The sequence below is a fragment of the Vanessa tameamea genome, chromosome 7 (assembly GCF_037043105.1).
Source record: "Vanessa tameamea isolate UH-Manoa-2023 chromosome 7, ilVanTame1 primary haplotype, whole genome shotgun sequence".
NCBI classification, from domain to species: domain Eukaryota; kingdom Metazoa; phylum Arthropoda; class Insecta; order Lepidoptera; family Nymphalidae; genus Vanessa; species Vanessa tameamea.
This window is the reverse complement of record NC_087315.1, coordinates 5,293,957-5,315,294: the sequence shown is the minus strand read 5'-3', so window position 1 is coordinate 5,315,294 and position 21,338 is coordinate 5,293,957. Positions and strand designations below refer to the sequence as shown.

At 30.1% G+C, this 21,338-nt stretch overlaps 1 protein-coding gene across 1 annotated transcript in view; it reads left to right on the top strand.

Annotated features, from left to right (window-relative positions):
* Positions 1 to 21,338, top strand: part of LOC113401342 (poly(rC)-binding protein 3) — a 188,868-nt gene that overhangs the window by 46,751 nt on the left and 120,779 nt on the right. The window contains exon 2 of the mRNA XM_064215377.1: positions 16,233 to 16,262. The gene's annotated coding sequence lies outside the window, so the exon portion shown is untranslated. The remainder of the gene's footprint in view (positions 1 to 16,232; positions 16,263 to 21,338) is intronic.

Sequence of the window (21,338 nt, the reverse complement as noted above, 5' to 3'; positions counted from 1 at the left end):
AACAGAAAGACAGACAAAAATTGAAAAAAAAGTTAGGTATATGTAACATTAGATTTACATTTAGAAAAAAGCGGTTATTTTATTATTACAAACAGACACTCCAATTACATCATATGTATTTAGATATAGATTAGCTACGGTTAACCTTGTACGCTATTTTAAGTAAAAAAATATCTTTCAATCAAATGATTTTGAGATTTTGTGCAAATAGAATATTAGAATTCTTTAAATATTAGTATTTTTTATTACGTTTAATAACAAAGAATTCAAAATGAACACTAACTTAATAAAGCAACGGAAGTTCCGCGGACATTGGTTTTGATCTCTTGAGACATTCGCCCTCACACTGTGTTTTACCTCACTTGTGGTTAAATTAATTACTACTTATAAGTTTTGTTTGTTGTATCGCAGTAAACATAACTTAGATAAGAATATGTCATTTTATTCTCAATATTATTGAAAATGTAGCGTCACAATATTAAACATATGTTGAATTTTTTTAGATGAATAAAAAAAATATGACAAAATCGACAGATTTTCATATCATCTAAAAATTTTATAGTATATAATATTCTACGAAGATATCTTTTTACGATAATAACGTTATTATGGCATTTTTTATAAAATGCAGTGCAGAGGCACAAAAGGAGTACCTATCCGGTATAGGAACGGTTTTAATAATATTATTTAATAAGACCATTTTAGATTTTTGTACAGTATATTTGATTTTCTTTTAAATTGAACTTTATATTTTTTTCATTGAGTTCTTGGAACGAGTTTCAAATTTACGCAGGTACATGTATGAGTGAGTTCGGTAATAGAATATTAAACTAGACGCTAGGAAGCATGAAACTGTTCCTACGTCGTGAATTGGATCATATTATTGAATAAGTGCACCACGACATACTACGTCGGCTTCAAACGAAGATGTAAGGCAGGACTAGAAACGATAGCTAACGTAATATTGTCGTTTACACTTTCGATATTTCTAATATTATAGTATTAAATATATATAAAAACGCTTTGATAATATTATATTCTTGTCATGTTAACATAATTATAATTGAGTAAGTTATGTATAGGCTTCAAAATATTTTATTCACGAATTCTATATAAATAATTTGAGATTCCAAAATTGTCAAACATAACTTTTAATTACTTAAATTTAATGTACTTCTGGAATATTAACTCTTACCGCAATAAATAGCACACGAGATATACTTTATTAAGACAAAAAATATAATTTGTATTTTTGAACAGTAGTGTTGAACAAACATATAATTAAACAAATGACAATAATACTCAATACAGTAAAATTTATTTGTATAATGAGTACATTGGCTAGACTAAGAGCGTTTTCATATTATCCGATCCGAGTTCGGTGTCGGACGACGATAGCTGACAGCTGATAGCCACCGTGGCACCATGTGCTATTTTCACATAGTATGTCCGACAAAATCGTTCTGAATCTGCCATTTCCATATCTTCGTGCTATAGTAGACCATAATAGAAAACTTTATTTAATGTGTCTATTATATATGAGACTCAAAAAAAGATCTGTACAAAGAAAGTATTGGATACATCCCATTGTGGAAGCTAGATATTCAGAGGGAGCATTTTATGCTCTTTGTAGCAAACTACAAAACGCACCCAAAACAAAAATGCAAAATGGCACACAGAGACAATTTAAATGCACGTATAGCACACTTACAAACAATATCGTCCGTGAGCTCATGGCCTTCCGATGGTGCCGTCAACACATCGGTGTCGGCTCCGATATCCGATATCGGATCGGACAATATGAAAGACAGATACACATATGTCATACATTTTACTTCCTCTGATATCGGATTGGTGCCCGAAACTGATATCGGATCGGATAATGTGAAAACCCACCAAGCCACACTGACAGATATTATTTGATCCGATTGTATTAAAATATTTATAACTCCACTCATATTTACAAATAAATATTATATAGTATTATATTAAATTTGTATTCCTGCGAATTTGCTATATAAATCATTAAAAAAAAACAAATAATAAAATATCAGCTTTAAACTATAATAATGCCATTTATTACTTTATAATATTGTTTGAAGTTTCGCTTATCTGTGCTCAAACTATGGCATATTTTTCAATTTTATTTATGTCTTTTATTCGTATTCAAAATTATTTGAGTCGTATTATTGAATACTCATTCAATTATCTGCTTTTCTAAACCAACGTTTTGTTATAACACAAAGACAAAATATATAATGCGTAAGCTTCATAAAAATCATTAATATTTCAGACACAGATGGTATTAATATTACGCTTAGGTATTGTGTTCTTAGGAGAGCCTAAGCTTGAACTGTTTCAGTAAGTCCCTGGAGAGATAATGGTATTCATTAATTAGTAACATAACATTTATAAATGCGACGGTAATCTGTCTGTTATCTCTTCACGCTTAAACCGCTCGACCAATTTAGATGAAATTCGTTGTGGAGATAGTTTGAGTCCCGGGGAAGGCCATTGGCTTTGACTTTTTTAATTCACGCCTCGAGCACACAAACCTTCACCCTACATTTTTCCCATGTGGGGTGAGTATAAGTAATTTTTTTTTAATTTTGCAAGGGTAAAACCGCAGCTTCAGCTAGTATTATATAATGTAACAATTGTATACATTTGTTATAGTATACGTTGACGCGTATGTTGTTATTTTGATGTTAGTGCATCGTGTAACTTTTCTTTTATGGGACGATGGTTCACAGCCATGATAGAATCTAATGGGTGGCATTTGTATCATCATGTAATTGTTTTTTAGTCAAGTTATTAATATAATAATTATTTTATTAGGGGTCCGTACTTTTAAAGGAGAAAAGATATCTGTATAAGATCATTTCGTTACGTCTTTCTGTCTCTGTGTCTGTTTGACCATCAAGACTTTTTCTCAGGAACGCTTTGAGGTATAAAGTTAAAATTAATATCAAATATTGATGTCTGCGGTCCCTTAGAGCTGTGAAATCATGAAATTTGGCAAGTAGCAAGTATTTTGTAGTACGAGTGTAGGATAAAGTCCGAAAATCGTAAGTTTGCTGTAACATCAGTGTCTGTTTGTGTATCTGTCTAGTGGTACGGAACCCACAGTGCAAATCAGTCTCGGTTGGTTTTATTCTAAGCTGTAATTTAAAAAGTTAACACTTGGAACGATATAAACAAACGGAGTTGCGAGGGAAGACTATTTATTGCTATATTTATTCTGTTAAATGACTCTAAAATATATTCATTTAATAATTACAAAAAGTAGACTTATTTGTCAAGGTACATTAAAGATTATGTGTATCAAAACAGAGCAGGCACCATAAACTATTGTTCTTGTAGTACGTTACGTATTTTAGAAATACAATGTTATATTTTTAATAATTTATTTACTTAATATCATAGGGTTACTAAAACTTGAATATATTTCTTTATGTCTGATATAAATAACAATATTATAAAACAATAATAATTAACCAATGGATACCACTTGAGAAATGCATAAATTACCGTTTTTTCTACAAAACCAATTATAATAGTTATTCCTACATTTTTTGAATAGTATTAATGAAGAGAATATTTTTATTGATCACATAATAAGTCTAGCAAATAATTTAAATTTTGATAAAGTCTAAATTTCTTACTATGTACATCATATTTAGCTAAAACTGATATTTTTGCTACATATCTATTCCAGTTATATATCATCTGTGTTCAAGTAACTTTGTTAGGAGCCAGGATGGTTTGTAGGACATAAGGATTTCATGATTTGACGCAGCGTTCTCGACATCTGTCTGAAATTTAAATGCTTACAAAACAGTTAGAATCAAAATATTTATTTTGTTTGAAATCATTGTTTATTTTTAAATATTATTAATCTGGCGTTTACGTCTCAATTTATTCTTAAATAGATATAGATGATAAATATAGATATAGATACCCTGAATAGAAATAAATAATTGATTATTTGTGCTTACAAACGATTATAAATCTGGTTGAAATAAATTGATAAATGTAAAAATAATAAATCTAACAGAAAAATGAAAAACTAATTAAATAAAATATTTCTTCTTTTAAATAGGTATTAATTATATAGGTAATATTATTATTTAAATAATCTTTATGAAAGGACTAATGGTTGTTGGCCTGTTAAAATTGATAAATAAATTTCTAATTAATCAGCGATTGAAATTATTAGGCTAACATAAGAAACAAAGCTTATACAAAATCGTTTCTGCAATTGGCTCTAATTAAAACATTAGCAAACGTTAACAGCGATGTTATGCAGAAACTTGCGATTTTTACTATGAACACAAAATACTCGAAACAGTATGAAAAGTTGAGCAGAGAAGAATCAGTAGCTAGAAGATGTTGATTTCAACCAACAGACCAACCTCATATCCACCAACCAACATTGTAGTATAAACAATGAACCTCATTGAGTAAAGAGGCCTTAGCCCAGCAGTGAGATATTTAAATAACTCTACAACTCTTCCTCTCGTCCAAAAGACTTTCATCATATTATAACAAATAAAATTCTCAAAACTTCAATTAAGGAAAGTTGTATTTTTTTTTTTTATTTAATCTATTCAAACTATACTTTATTTAACTATGTAATATTATATACTAATATGTACATAATATTAATTATTAAAACTAACATGCATATTATTTCAACGATCATGCTCTCACTAATAAACTTCAATATCCCATTTCAACATTAATTACAAGCCCTTTACGAGAGCACTTGGCTTGATAAACCCTGATGTAGATATTTCATATGTTTTGATTTAATGATTTATTATAACATGACTTAGGTTGTGAATTACTTTGATAAGTATTAAATAGTTAATATATAGTCCGGGGCCAGATTAATTCTACAAATTTCATATTACTTGGTCTGATTAAGATTGACCCAGTAAGACTTATTTAAGTATTTTTCTGTTAGTTGAGAGATAATATTTATATTATAAAAATAATAGAAAAAAAACGTGACCGTCACGGGAGGCTCGGTAAATTTGTTACTTAACGAAATTAATGACAACTGATTTCGATCAGAATTTGCAATTAAAAAAATAAAAAAGGAATATAGACAATGCATACAGATAAACATTTATAAAGTAAAAATATCTTCCTCATTATTATAACAATATATCTGTGCCATGCGTGTGCGTGGCGAATATAGAGTATACTGTTATAATAATATAATAATTAATTTAATCACTGGTGTACTAGTGATTAGAGGGGGTTGGCGGATAGAACACGACGGCATAAGATAGTTTAGTACCTTTTGCCATCACATACGAGTCGGTCTTACCCAAGACCGCCAAAATATATTTCATATCAAAAATGTTTTCGTTTTGCTTGTATTTAAATAAAAAAGGTGTTGACTTAGAAAAAGAAAATGCGATTATATATGACTCTCTCCATTGATTTATCTCTTGTGCACTGAATATCATAGTATAGATTAAGTTAAACTGTTTAATTATTCGCTTTATGGTCCTCCCCAGTCTCGAATGCGCTTCTCCCAAAGACTCGAAAATGCTTTCAAACGGAGAGTCTGAAATTATGATATTATAAGAGATAATAACGTTATGACGTATTATATATTTCATATACTTACAAAATGTTGAAAATATAACTTTGAAATCTTTAAAAGATTTTACTTTTCTGCAATAATAAATTCTCTTTCTTTTAAGATTATCTGTAATAAAATTTAATTGCTTTTTTGTTTTGTTTTTTTATAGAGCGCTAAAATACAAAATAATTGTGATCGGTAAATCTGTTTTTTTTAAGCCAATATAAAAAAATTATAAGCACAAATGAAAAAAAAAATTAGGTTAAGCGAAAAATGTTTTGAAATGCGTATTAATGTTGATGACCTATTTTTACAACACACGTCAATTACTGCAATAATAATTTGGTTCTTTTTGTTTTTATATAATTTATTTTCTTTAATTTTTAATATAAAATGTTTTCGTTATAGGCGTTAGGTACGACAGAAACTTCGAAATAATGATATAAAGCTTTTTCCTATTATAATTGTAATTAATGTTTACGTAATAAAGCGTAATTTCAGTATAGTGCCGTCGAATGTAATTTAATTAATTATGTTAATTAGTTATTTCGTTTCCATTTTCTAACGAATGTTAATTTAAAATTATCTTTGATAAAAAAATTAGAAAAGAGCAATCGAAGAACTTTTATTTGACAACAGCTTTAGCATATCGTCGTATATTTTATGTTTACAAAAAGGCCGCAGATCGTGAGGTTTTGCGTTCAAACCCCTGGTCGAGCTGATAAAGTTATTGAGTTTTTCTATCGAAAAAATATTAGAACAGCCTGGAGTCTGAAAATTGGAAGTGTGTACTCTCCCGTGCGTCGGAAAGCACGTAAAGCCGTTGGTTCTGCGCCTAAACTCTTTCGGGTCACGTCGGAATTGCCGTCCCATCGGTTTATGACAGTAAAAGACAGAGTAACTCTGTTTGCGCACACGCACACTATAAGATATTCTGCGTAGCTGGGAGGTCTTCCTTTGAGATTGGCCACCTCTGGCCGAAATCGGTCAAACCGGCATAATTAATAATGAAAAAATTATAATCGTACTTTTGTGTGTTTACGCCCGTTTTAATGGATTCTTAAACGATTGTGTCATCAATAACCTCTGGTGTAACTGACATATTAATTTGTCTATTAAAACTTCTGGAAATTGTTCTATAGAAAAGTTCTTCTAGTCATTTGAAATCCAATTTCCCCTTGAAAGGAAATTATTCGGCAGGATTGTAGTAATTTTAAAAGATCAATTCGAATGCCTTAAAATGTGATGCGTAACACTTTACGTATTCCACGTAAAAATACGTTTCTTTTTCGTTTCTATTTTTTTTAAAAAATTTTTTAGACTGCACTTTTCAAGAATCACGTTTTCAGAGCATATTATATTAATCAGATTCTAAAATACCATTTATTTTGTCAATTTCGTTACAATAAAATATTATGAATATCAGTAGGATTTGTATCCCAAAATTCTGATGCGGTCATCTCGCTTGCTTCTTATTGTGTCACAGTTATCTTGTAGTAACAAGTACTACGTTTATAAATTTATTGTCTTCATTTCTTGCGTCTAAAGCGGGGTTTAGATCTACTTCATTTAAGTCTGTCTCTTCACGGCCTATATTCGCTAGGGGTTTATCAACAGTATCGTGTAAAAAAAAATCTACACTACACACTACACTACACTCTACACTACAAATAAATTGTAAATAATCACTAAATAAATAAAATAAATTACGTTACAAATATATCTCACTTATAGTGATGTTGTCTTACTCACCCGTTTTGAGTTCACGTAGGTGTAATCCTTTGTGCAAGCGGTATTATACTGAGTGCATGAACAAGACGAGTAGAGTGTCATGTCAACTACTCGAATGCTAAAAGACGTGATATTAAAAATAAACGAAATATGAACGTTAGAAATCGCGTCGGGTTAATATGACTCCTGGTTAAGCAGTTTGTTCAATTACGCGGTCTGCGTGCGTTCCAGTCCAAGTACAACTTTTTTTTTTTAATTCGGCAGTAAAATATCACTTGTTTTTAGATTTCGATAAAACATTAATTAATTTAATTTAAGAGATATGTATTTTAAAAATATATATCATACATTAAAATGAAAATTATAATTTATTTTTATTTAAAGAAAGTAAGTTTCAGGGTACATAAGTAATGACCTATGGCAATGAGGCTCGTTATGCGTAATGTATCAACAGAGAACTTTGGTATTGTATTATTGATAAATATAAATGGCGGTATAATCTTGAATACACTCATATTACCAGTATAGTGTTTTTTGTTTCCTAAATAAATATTCATATCAATATATATACTAGTAGGGAAGCTGTCTCGGCTCCATACGGGTAAAATAAGAAATTTATTTTGTTATTTTTTGTTCGTTAAAAAAATCCACCAACCCGTAGCCGACCAGATTCAATCTCAACAATTTAATCAATCACTCATACATAAAAAAAAAAACTTCGAAACCGGCCCAGCACTTTAGGAAGGGTACAATGAACTTTTTTATATAATACACAGAAGAATTATATAATCTACAGTTTTTAATATTTATTAATAGATAAAATTGGTTATTATAAATGTACTTTAGGAGATAGACATGTGATATAGCAGAAAAGACTTTGCTAACTAACATTTTAACCTAAAGCGAGAGTTAAGCTGCGGGCTGAACTATTATACTGTTTCATACACATATAGCATCTTGCCCTATGGTTTTAATGATTAACAATGTTTTAATGATTTCCTAACTTATTAGACTAGCTAGAAATAATGTTTTGATCCTTAACTCGATGCCCTAACATTCGCTAGCAACTGAGGGCAATCTAACTTATTTATACACATTTGAGGTTGCATCAGTGACCAAAATTAGGGATTGCTGTTGCCGTGCGGTTATGTTTGTAACATGACTATTTTATATACGTACGTCTGACTTTGACCGGGGCCGTAACGACAAAACCACATTAAAATATTTTGAATGAAACAAAAAAGCTTTGGCCACCAAGTACACGCACACTAGTAAGGTAGTATGACGTTTGGCTAGTGTCAAGCGAAGGTGTCACGCGCACAGAGATAATCAAGTTGACTCATTACAACTAAATTATTTTGTATTGCGACCCTCTGTCTAGATATATAAATAATAAAGAAACAACAGGTTATTCTTTTCAGTGATAACTTTTATATATAACGTTCCGTTTATAATGTATGCATATAAATAAATCTTTGTCTTATATTTTTGTACAGTATCGTCGGTTTGCACCAACGTTTAGTTTATGAGCACTAAGCCAAGCGCCGACATATGTCGCTGAGCTGTAACGTATGCTATTAATTTTAAATGAACCGACCTGCATGCGGATACGGTAACGCAGGAAGCATTCCAATGTATCGCACTATTTTCGCCTACGTGCTGAGAAAACTAAACATTTTTACAGCTGGAATATAATAAACAACCACTAAACTGAAAATTTGTAACATTAAAAAAATATACATTTTAGTACAGTGAGTGTAACTAGAAAAGTACATAAGTGGGCTTTATATTTATGTATAATGTCTTTGTCGGTCTTGATTGATGATGCAATAAAGATGGGAGGAATGCTTTATACTTCTTGCAGTGGTATTGTCTGTGAGTAAGGGTGTTTGATTGCATTGCGTGGCCCATTTGTTTGTCAGTCTTCTTGAAATAAATAAAATATTTTATAACGCTTTGTATAGTGGTTGTTTGACTTACGGAATATTATGTAATTTTTAATAACAGACTCGAATTGTAAGTCTAATTAAAAAAAAATGCTTTTGTTTTTTTTTTTTATTTCACAACTCTCTAAATGATAAGGTGTTTTATATTTAATAAAAAATAAATCAATTTTAAAACACAATTAATTAATATAATTTCCAATTTTTTTTTTTCTTATAAGTATTGTACACAAGTCTAATAAAGGAAATGTCAAACCTGACAAAAACCGAACAATACCGCAAGCAAAAGCTGCTAACTATAAAGTTTTCGATGTTATACAATTTTTTTAATTGGCTTGTTAAGTTTCACTGAAACAAGGCTACAGGCTGAGAGAGACTTATAAAAGATATTTACTTTGTAATATTTCTATTATATTCGTCGCTATTCAATATCAACGAGATTTATAGAAACATCCTTAATACAAAACAATTCAAATAACGTCAGCAGCAAACTCGCATGAAATATTCGAAAACAATGTTGCCATTACAAAATAATACAATTAAATTGAAACAGTCTCAAAGGTCACAGAAGGCAGTAATAGTAATTCTACTCCCTAGTTTTCAATCCTTATACGATAGGATTTACCCAATCACACTTGGCTCAGTAATAAATAAGTTGCCGTTTTATGTATCGAAAATTGTTCCCTTTATTCACGCACTAGAGCTCTACGTTCGCAGATTTTATGTCGACTTCCTCCAATGCTAATAGAGGGTGTTTTCTTTGAAATCTTTTGAGAAGAAAGTAAAATGATTTTTTTTATATACGTACGCGACGAAATTGGATTTGTTTGACCTCAGTTGTATTTCTTCGATAAGCATTTTTTTTTTAAATGAAGTGTATTTGGGTATTTTGGTAAAGCCATTTGCGTGTATTTTTGTAATAAAATCCTTACATTACTAGTCGACATAACGTTTCAATGAGGTAAAATGTTTATAAGTCTTTTATGAAAAGTACAGAAACGTTGCAAATTAGTAGACATACATGCAGATAAAGAGTATAACAATTGAGAGATTGTTAAAAAATAAAACGAAACAACCTCGTTACAAGCTTACAATATTGAGCCGACTGTCTGCAATATTTGTGCCATCACACAGCTCATGTTTTCAATCAAACCTACTAATTAATTATTTTTAAATACAGATACTTATTTTTGTTATTTCTATTCGCTTCAATTAATTTGTGTTAATAATTCATCTCGTGCTTAGCGGTGAAGGAAAACATCGTGAGGAAACCTGCATGTGTCTAATTTCAACGAAATTCTGCCACATGTGTATTCCACCAACCCGCATTGGAGCAGCGTGGTGGAATATGCTCCATACCTTCTCCTCAACGGGAGAGGAGGCCTTAGCCCAGCAGTGGGAAATTTACAGGCTGATTATGTTTATGTTATGTTATTCGCTTCTATATGTATATAAATATACTAGTACGTTATGTTAATGTAATACATAATACCATATATACACGTATACTAGGAGTAAACATAACAATAAGGATTTCAACGCTAACAAATGTCAAAGGCTTATTTTAACACTGCACATAGAACATACGTGTATGTAGTTATACCTTATGCGCCGGATCCCTTTATTTGTCAATCAAATTATATGTGAGAGCAGCATCGGTTTACGCCTAATCCCGTGTAATATTGTGATAGAAACCGCCATCTAAGTTAATTTGCTTGTTTCTCAAACAGATCAGAACATCTGATGATGACTAGATATAATTTGTATGTTAATTACTCTCACGCTTAGTGGAAAATGTTTAACATTATTGATAATAATGCTTAGAATTATGTCAAAAATATTAAATGCCTCATGATACGGTCATGATTTCGTTCGAAATAACGAACTGTTTTTATGTACTATTTGAATATATATTTCACTTTATATTTTAATAAAAAATCACAGTTAATTCAAAAAAAAATATAAAAAGCATTTTTTTAAATAGTTATTGCCTCAGCCACAATAAAAATTTTACCTCTAAAATATTAGCTAAATAAAACTTTTTACCGACATGGCTTACGTTGTTTTATAAGTCTTAAAAACAGTTTAAAAATCTTTTTCGTAGGTATCCAGGGATTTGTTATTAAATATACCCAAATGAAACTGATTAATGAGTTTTCCTAATAACTTTTCCGCCATTATGGCTTAATCTGGCAAGTTAATGGTATAATAACTCTGGTTTTGTACGCGTTATTATTTATGAAATAAAATATGTATTTCAATTTAATTATTAAATCAATAATTGAAATACATTAATAAAATAAAATATACTTCAATAAATACATGTTTTTTTTTTTTTATTTACTCGTAGTTTAGGACTTCCAAAAACAACTTACAACAGCGTAATTAAAGCTGATTAATTGAACGAAATACAAAAAAGAATACTAGCATATTTAGGACCCCTCTATTCCCTATAATATTATTTATTTACATGTATATAATAAGCTTAAAGAGCTCATACAAACTGTTAAATCAGCTTATATGGCAGCAATGAACTGCAGCTCAAACTTGTAAGTTAGGGTAACTTAGTTCATAACTTGGATGTTAGGTCTTCAAAGCCGAGGACGTATTTACATTCAGTCGTCACACGCTTGACTTGTTTTATTTCTTACTTTCATATGGGGTAGATGCTTAACGATTCTGTACACTATTTTCAAAATTTTTGGTATGATTTAAATATATTGTACTATTCATTTTCTATTTAAGTTGACATAATTACATTTTAATATGTTTCTGGAGACATTTTTTTTAATAACTCTTTATTGTTTTAAAATCAGCGTCTTTACAAACTATCCGTTGCAAAAATAAGAATCGTTTTAATCATAATAATTTACATTGCAATGAAAAACGTTATTTGCAAAGAAAATATAAATAGCGCACTCGGTTGTAAATAAATTTATTTTATTGTATCTCATTTTTGCTTGTTAGCTACGTTTCATTGCCCGACAAAATAGGGATTTGTTTCGTAGTAATTTATTGGTCATTCATTTACAATTGAATAAACACTCGGCGGAAAAATCAGACACTACTTCCAACTCCACCTTTCTGTATTTTCATATCCGTTAAATTATGAAATTGTTATTCATGCACTTTATTATTTCAACATCACCCCTTGAGTCTGTATTTTCTTTTTATTAAAGAAGCATATTGATTCATTCATTTTTTTATTGTTTAAAACGTGGATGTAACTTCTGTATCTTAAATCAAACCATCTTAACTTAACTTATAACTATTTAATAAATGTACGCAACATTCAATACTCGTATAAGTACTGTTTTTCAATTTAAAAAAAATAAAAAAATACGGCATTAAAAAGTTGAAAACAAATTTAATCATTCATAACTCACCATGAAATATAAATAAATATATTTTACATATTTTATACGGATCTTTGTGTTTCTATATACATATATGTATACGATATTTTTAATTAGTTAGATTCGTTTGTTGTTTTAATTATCACTGAATATTTGCCGGGTGAAATCGCTTGACCTCAAAATTGTTAGAGATATTGTTTGTTTCTCTCGAGAGGGCATGCCGAGAACAAAGCTTTTTTGTAAACAACCTGCGATGGGAGCAGGTAATGAATATGCCAGAACAAAAAGTCGAATGCGGGGCCTCATTAACCATTCAGCTGTTGTAGTTGCCTTAAAAATCAGTTACAAAAGTCGAATGAATAACTATGTAATACAATTTCCACGCTAACTATGAATTTACATTGCATTTACACGGTTCAATTCATTACAAGCCAAATTTGCGAACCTATGTTTGAAGAGCGTTTGGTTAAGCGAAAAAAATTCCTTTTTTTCATTCCAGCACACGTAGATGCTGAACGAGAGTTCTGACCTCCCATCCCCTATAACAGAGACTAGAAATGTCTGCAGGTTCTAATAATAACAACAGACGCCAGCTCTGTTATTCGTTGGTCGTCCATTTGTAACTGCAACGATTACGCCGATCAATGAATCGTCTCACACTCTACCAGAGTTCTGAGCTGATCCAAGAATATATGTAACCAGTGATCCCAAGAATATTTCATAGGAGCAGAATGTTTCCTTCATACTCAAAATAATATGAAGAAGAAGAAGTATTTTAAGAATGAACAAAGCTTATACAATGACTTTCATATACTGCAAAGCAGGCAGTTTTGTACAGCACATCTTTATTTGTAAAGTGTACTTCAAAAAGTAAAGTAAAGTAATAACTAAAGTAAGGCCTTTCCTTTTAAAGAGAAGTTTTAAAACTTATTCCATCTCTCTCTTTCATCCAATGGGGTTTGTGGCAAATTTACATAAGCTATATCTATATTGAGTTTAATAAGCATAAGTTAGCTACTAAGCATAACGTTAAACAGTCAAACAACCAAAGTCACAGTATATATTCCGATGGTAATGCTAACAACTACTAAATATTTGATATTACAAGAGAAAAAAATGTTCTTCATAAGTTATCAGCTATAATGCAATTTAAATAACAACGCTAATTGAATTACAGACTTCAGTAGACTTGGAAACTTTTATTCAGTGGCTAAGAGATAATCACTGCTTTGTAAAATTGTCCCTTTAAAGCTGAAAAAATCGGATGGCAGCTAATTAGGCGTTTATTTTTTAAATATTCACCATTGTTTGGATAATTGTCTCTTGAAGCGCGATTAATTGGTATTAATTAAGATTCAAACGGTATTATTGTCCCGATGGAGCATGATACGACTGTAAGATGCGGACTTTTTTATTAATTATTATTTTTGGATGAAAATCCAACAAGTTAATCTGTCAAAGCAGTGACTCATATATATATATATATATATATATATATAATGAGTAACTGCTTTATTATAAATATATATACTTGATGGTGGTAGGACTCTGAGCAAGCTCGTCTGGGTAGGTACCACCCCCTCATCAGATATTCTTAATAATAGTACTCAGTATTGTTGTGTTCCGGTTTGAAGAGTGAGTAAGCCAGTGTAACTACAGGCACACACACATCTTAGTTCCCTAGGTTGGTGGTGGTGATGTAAGGAATGATTAACTTTTCTTGCAGCGGCATTATCTATGGGCGGTGGTGACCACTATCAGGTTGTCCATTAGCCCGTTCTCACAACTAAATCATAAAAAAATTAATCATATCAGATTTCCAAGTTCATTCTACAGTCCAAATACTATTCAGTATTAGATTGTTTAATTTACCTAGCTGACTATGAAATTCTAAGTTCGGATTCTAGCTTGGGCTAGAGTTATTTGATTTCTCTATAACTGACTTATAAGTGACAGTCGGAGTTAATAAAAAGGTAACGGTATTACACTCCTGTGCCTCGGAGCGGAACGTAAAGTTGGAGGTCCCATGTCTGATTCTCTTCCATCGTGTCGGATTGCTGTTCCACCCAATTGCATGAGTAAGAGAATAGAGAGAGCGTCGGCGTGTGTGATATTTTTTATGTATGGTGCCTGCATTATTTAGTTATATTTCGAGATTGTTCACATTACTTAGTAACACTTTTATAATTTTATACTTATGGACAACCCTAATAATATAGGGTTGGTGGCGCATAGGTGATGTAAGGAATGGTTAATATTTCTTACAGCGCCTTTGTCTATGGGCGGTGGTGACCACTTACCATCAGGTGGCCCATATGCTCGCCCGCCAACCAACGCCATAAAAAAAATATCTATATATATATATATATAAATTTATTTATTTGGAATAATTAGTGTTCTCTTTTCAAATTGATAAAAAAAAAACAATATTCAATATATAAGATAAACCATATACTCTAAATTCATTTCTTTTAATTATTTTGCGGCATTCATATAAAAACAAAACAAATTATTTTTTAAAACGAGGTCGGTATATCTTACTCAAACGAATTTCACCGTAGGGCTGAATAAGGGAAATCCCTTCTGTATTTTTAAATACATAATTATGTTAACGATACGCAAACATTGTGTAATTTTTAAATAAATTATCATTTTGATATAAATTTAGAAAATATTTTGTTTTGATTTCATATAATATTGTAATATAATTACCAGGTCACAAGGTCCTCTAAGAGCTTTTCATGCGTTTATTCTTGTGTTTAAAATTCTCTCGTTCTCGGCTGCGGTCCAATTAATTAACAATACACAGATTTTAACTTCAAAACATGAATTTAAATGTAAGCAAACGTCATTGAGTTTTTAAGTCCATCTCGTTCTCGATGAAGGAAAAACGTCGAAAGAAAATCTAAGAAACGTATAATTGTCGATTCGCTGTGAATTAGTGTCTTAATTGAGGTTCGTATCCTTCTACTTAATGTCAGAACATAATGACTAACAGAGTGATTTTATCGATCTATTATTGAATTATTATTTATTTTATAGGTAAGTGGTCACCACCGCCCATAGACATGTGCATGGTAAGAAATATTAACCATTCCTTACATAACACCAATGCACCCCCAACCTAGTGAGCTAAGGTGTTAACTCACTCTCTAAACTGGAACACAATAATACTTAGCATTGTTGATTGGCGGTAGAATATCTGCTAGGTGGGTGATACTACCAAGCTTGCTCAAAGTTCTACCACCAAGCGTTAGGTAGTACGAAGTATTTTTTACCCATGATAATCTTTATACATATTTCATATAAGACTTTGATTATGAGAAGATAATAAAAAAAACAAATAACAATAAACTAGTAAAATAAAAGGCTGATGTAAGACATATGCCTATCTGCCTCGTAAAAGCATCGGGTTAGTGCGAGAGGGTCTCAACCGTACATCGAGCCTTATGCAAATGTAACGATAACACGCCTTTAGGGTCAATAAACTGTTACCTACTCACTTTTACGACATGATAAATATTTTTCCGATATTATATGACCTACTCACACTATTTAATATCATAAGTTAAGATATTCACTATTTTTTTTTTTTTGTTATAGATTGGAACCAAAACCAGCGAAATTCTTAAGGTACGTTTTAGACTTAAGTTTTATAACACGAAAAAAAAAAGATTCTCTATACCTTTCAAACACCAAAAAAGAAAACTATAGAACCAATTTTTGTTGTAAACATTAAAAAAGTAGTAAAGAAAATTATAAATTCTATTTCCTGACATAACCTATTCTGTATAATAATTTCATTTGAACTCTCCCCTTCATTCGGGTGTTTGTAAAGGTGTGACGAACAAACAACCTTTCTCATTTATAAAATTAGTGAGATTTAGATAAAACATTCAGCTAAGAACATTTACTTCCATAAAATTACATAAAAAAATTCATTATTTATCTTTGAAAATAATGTTATATTTATATTTGTTTTGGGTACTTAAGAACTAACCTAGCATTTCACTCGTGAAATGTTGATAACCGATTTACGGTCATATGACATGTTCATGGTTGTTTCATTGATTTTAATCTTTTAATGGTATAATTTTGTCAATATCACTTTCCGACATTTCACGATCATGTTCTGCAATAAGTTTTAAGTTAATACTTAACAGAATAACTCAACTCATATGGACCGTTGAATAATCAACCGTAATCAAATATAATGTATTATTTTTATCACACAGGGTTTATTATTATAAATAATATATACATATGTCAATGTCTTGTAAATTATTATTATATATATCATTATACGTACCTTATATAAATAAATACACGTTTTACAATAGTAGTTTAACAATTTCAAACCCTGTTCAATTCTTCTTTTTGGTTCAAAATATCTCTGGAATTAATTATAATAATTAGTTTGAAATATTGATGATGATATAATTTTTTGTAATGTATAAATTAAAATCGTGCAATGTAAATTCCTGTCTTAAATTAAATATTATACAATAAACTAAAATAATATCTCTATTTCTGTTAAAGACCAAGTGTAGCTCTTTTGTAATTTTTTCGTTTTAATTATACAATTTGCGCAGGAATTTTTCTTCATTGTAAGATTTAATTAAGTCATTCATAATCTCTGCTTCAATAAAAAGAGACTTTGCTAAATCAAGGTGGGTCAAGCGTTGACAGAATTTTTAATATAATATTCTTTTATTAAAAAACAAAGTTGTTTTTAATTTTTTAAAATCACACACAATTTTATGTTTCGAATGTACACACAAGCAAGCAGCGCTGATTAAACAATAACATTAATTTCACCATTTCATGAAATAATACAAATATGCTTTTTAACTGAATTTTACATATTTCAACCAAAAATATTATATTAAATTATCTTTTCATCATTTTAATTAACAATAAAGTTTTTACAACTATTCTTTATAAGTATTCTAAATTTAATTTATATGAAACTAGTCACAAAAAAGAGACTGAACTATATTTAAAATGTATCCATTCTATTTATATACGATTTATTAATAGATGAACATGTAGACTGAGGTATCATCGCTAAGTTGGAAGTACTAAAGCAGCAGTATGAACAAAGTAGTCTCATTTTATTAGGCACTCGATGAAAACCCGGCTTCGCTCGGGTTAAATAAATAAAACTAAAAGAATATGGTTTATCATTTACTATTTTTTTACAAACATTTTTATTATCAAACATCACTGAAAACTAACAATAATCATTCCTTACGCAGCTTTCTGAACGCCCCCGTAAACGTCAATTGTGGTTGTCCATTGAACTGTCATTTCACGTATTTAATATCCAAATTTCTCGATTTTACGAATTTTGCGATTATATGTTATCGACTTGTGGTGGAATATGCTCCAAACCTTCTCCTCAAAGGGAGAGGAGGCCTTAGCCCAGCAGTGGGAAATTTACAGGCTGCTAATGTTATCGACTAAAAAATCATTATTTTTTAACGATCTATAATTATGGATGGGTTTTGATCGGGTCTACATGTACGAAATTTTTATAAGAATATTCCGCTTAAACATTATATTTATAGAAAGTTGTTCAATTTAGAATTACGAAATAAAAAATAATATAAATAGACTTTTTATGGTTAAGAAAAATTATAAATTAAAAAATATATAAAATCCAGCTTTTATTTAATACATATAGTTAAATAAGTACTTGTATGGTCTCGAACACCAATTGTTGCGGTGTAAGAATTTTAAAATATGTAGGTATTCCAGTTTTAATTATATTTACACTTATTGTTGAAGTTAAACAAAAAAAAAATTATGCTTGAAATAAAAATAATCAATTTTCTTTTCTTTAATCTTATTTTCCGGGGAATAGAATTTATATAGGATAAAAATTTTACTCTAAGATGTAAAAGTATATTTTTATGCGCACCAAGTTGCTAATTATATTATTGTAAAACCATATTTTGCTTTTGACGAAGCAGAATTAAGACAATTCTTAACGCCAGTGAATTACAGTTAATCGCACAAAGTGTTTGAGACTATTTAATACTATGTGAAGATAATACGGCGTAGTTGAAATGCCGGTGATAGATAGTTAAATCGCTTATGGCTAACTTAATACCTTACGGAGTTAGAGAACAAGCAACTTGGGCAGCCAATCACATTACACATAATCATGTATAATGTGCATTTACAACAATATGGGAGTTTTATTTAATTACGGCTGATTATTATTAATTTCGAAAAGATTATTTTTTGGATATTATTCGTGTACTCTATTTAGGAAACTGAGTTATAACACGTAATTTTTTCATATCAATGTCTTGTTATTGTTTCATATTTCACAAGCATTCGAATCTCTTTGGAATATATTTTGGTCTCTAAAATATTTTTTTAAGCCCGCTAAAGAATCATGAATGTCAGTCTTAGTAAATAAAAATGTTTATTTAGAGAATTGGGAATATTTGAACGATTACTTTTACTGGATTCGTTCGTCCAATGTAAATGCTTATGATAGTTATTACTTAGGAGTTATAACTATACTCCTTGAAATTGGACGCTTCTATTGTTTAGTAATACTACGTGATTGAAGAAAAGCACTCGGAACCACGTGGGATGTGCTGTAAAGGTTTGTTAGCAATGAAATGGACGTAGAAGTCGCGTAACTGTTCGTTAATATTCTTAAAAATATCTCGGAATTTCACCTCAATTTAATCGTAACCTAATTAAATTTTAATAACAAACCTTAATATAATCTTTTTTTCCTTTTTATGTCTTATTAACCTTTGTTAACTGGTCAATTTCGGGAGAAATGGTTTTTCATCCATTTAATTAACAAAAAAAGTGACTGACAGGATTTAGAAAAAAAGGCTTTCTACTTTTGAACTTCATTATTTCCACTATTTTTTTAAAAAATAACAATTACATGAAAAAACATTTTTTTAATATAACATCTCTCAGTAATTTAATGCCATGTTATGTTACTAAATTATAAAACTATTGAATAGTCACATTAAAATGTGACGATTCAATAGTATATGAGCTTACTTGAATAAAGAATATTTTTATTTTGTTTCAATCCTCAATTTTTATTTTAACCCAACCAAACTAAAGCACTATTAATTTCAAAGGCATCTGAAATTTGAAGTAATCGTTTGATCGAATCCAATATTTCATAAAATAGCACGTCACATCGATTGAAGTTTTAATTTTAATAAATTTGCTCTAAGCGTAATAGAAAATATCATTTATTTTTTTAATTTACCTAATCCATCTTAGTGAGATCTGAGCTGACAAGTACGTAGCGAGGACAAACGCCCCAATATTGCGAATACGCTTGAGTGAAGACTTTTAATTAAACCAGTACCGGTGGGTACGATAGGTCACGTGTAAATATATAATACACTTAAACAATTATAAGCCTTATTGCAAAGTACTAAGATATAAAATGTTATCTATGTATTTTATTTCGACGACTGTTTAATCGAATTTATTCAAGTAACGATGGCATTTATTCTTGTTTACATAGTAAATCAATATAATATCGTTATTATTTATAGATAAACAAGATTTCTTCATACATTTTTGAAGTGGCAAATCTGGCACAACCGGAAATAGTCCATGTGCTTCCGAGCTTGCTTGCTTCCATGCTTCTTAATGTGCTTCCGAGGCATGGGAGTGTACACCCCAACACACACTCACCAACCACCAACACCACTGCAACTTCTTTACTAGAGGTTAACGTAATTTTTTTTAAATTTAAAAGCAGGCGGTCGTGCATCTTGAACACTTGACGGTAAGCCACCACTACTCATAGACATTGGCTAAGAAATATTAAACATTCCTTACAACACACGAATGCGCCACCAAACCAACCTTTGGAGCAGAAACGTTATATCCCTTGTGCCTGCAGTTACACTGGCTGATGAAATACATAAGTCGTACCTACCTAAATGGGCTATCACCAAATAACATTTTATTAGTACATTTATTTTATTAGTGCACATTGTACACGTGTAACTGTGACTACTTACAATAATTGCTGAAAAAGGTAATCACATCTCGTATTCCGTGTGCATGATATCGGAGCTACATTTGCAGATAATTCCAAGTCGGTCCGAGAGGATCCCTTGACCTTTTGATGGTTTTAGGTCCGACGTGACTCTAATACATATCTTAATAAGTTTGACCTGATGCATGTCGGCGAAACATTCATATATGTAACGGGATAATTTATAAACTGAGTGAAGGATAAATCTGAAGGATTAATATTTGTAAAGAGCGTTAGAAAACTGAAATTAACCATGGAAAAGCGAGTAGGTATAAAAAAAGATAAAATCATATAATCAAGTATATATTATTAATATACAGATGCTAGATAACGCAACATTAAAAAAAAATACGTACAAAATACTATTTACTTTTTTTAATTTGTATATATTTTTTAATTATTAATTTACTCCTCTACGGCACAATTTACAACTAGCAACTCTGTAATCGGATGTTTTTGAAATGTATGCGTTGAGGTAGAGGAAAATATTTAAAGTAAAAAGTATAAAATATTTAAAATTATTATTAATTATAAATCTATAAGTTATAGTATAAACTATTTTTTTTGAGTATTTTTTTAATGGTATTATTAATACATATACAATGTAATAACATTTGACACGCATAAATTATATTATGCAAATAAAAACCTATATTGAACTTTGA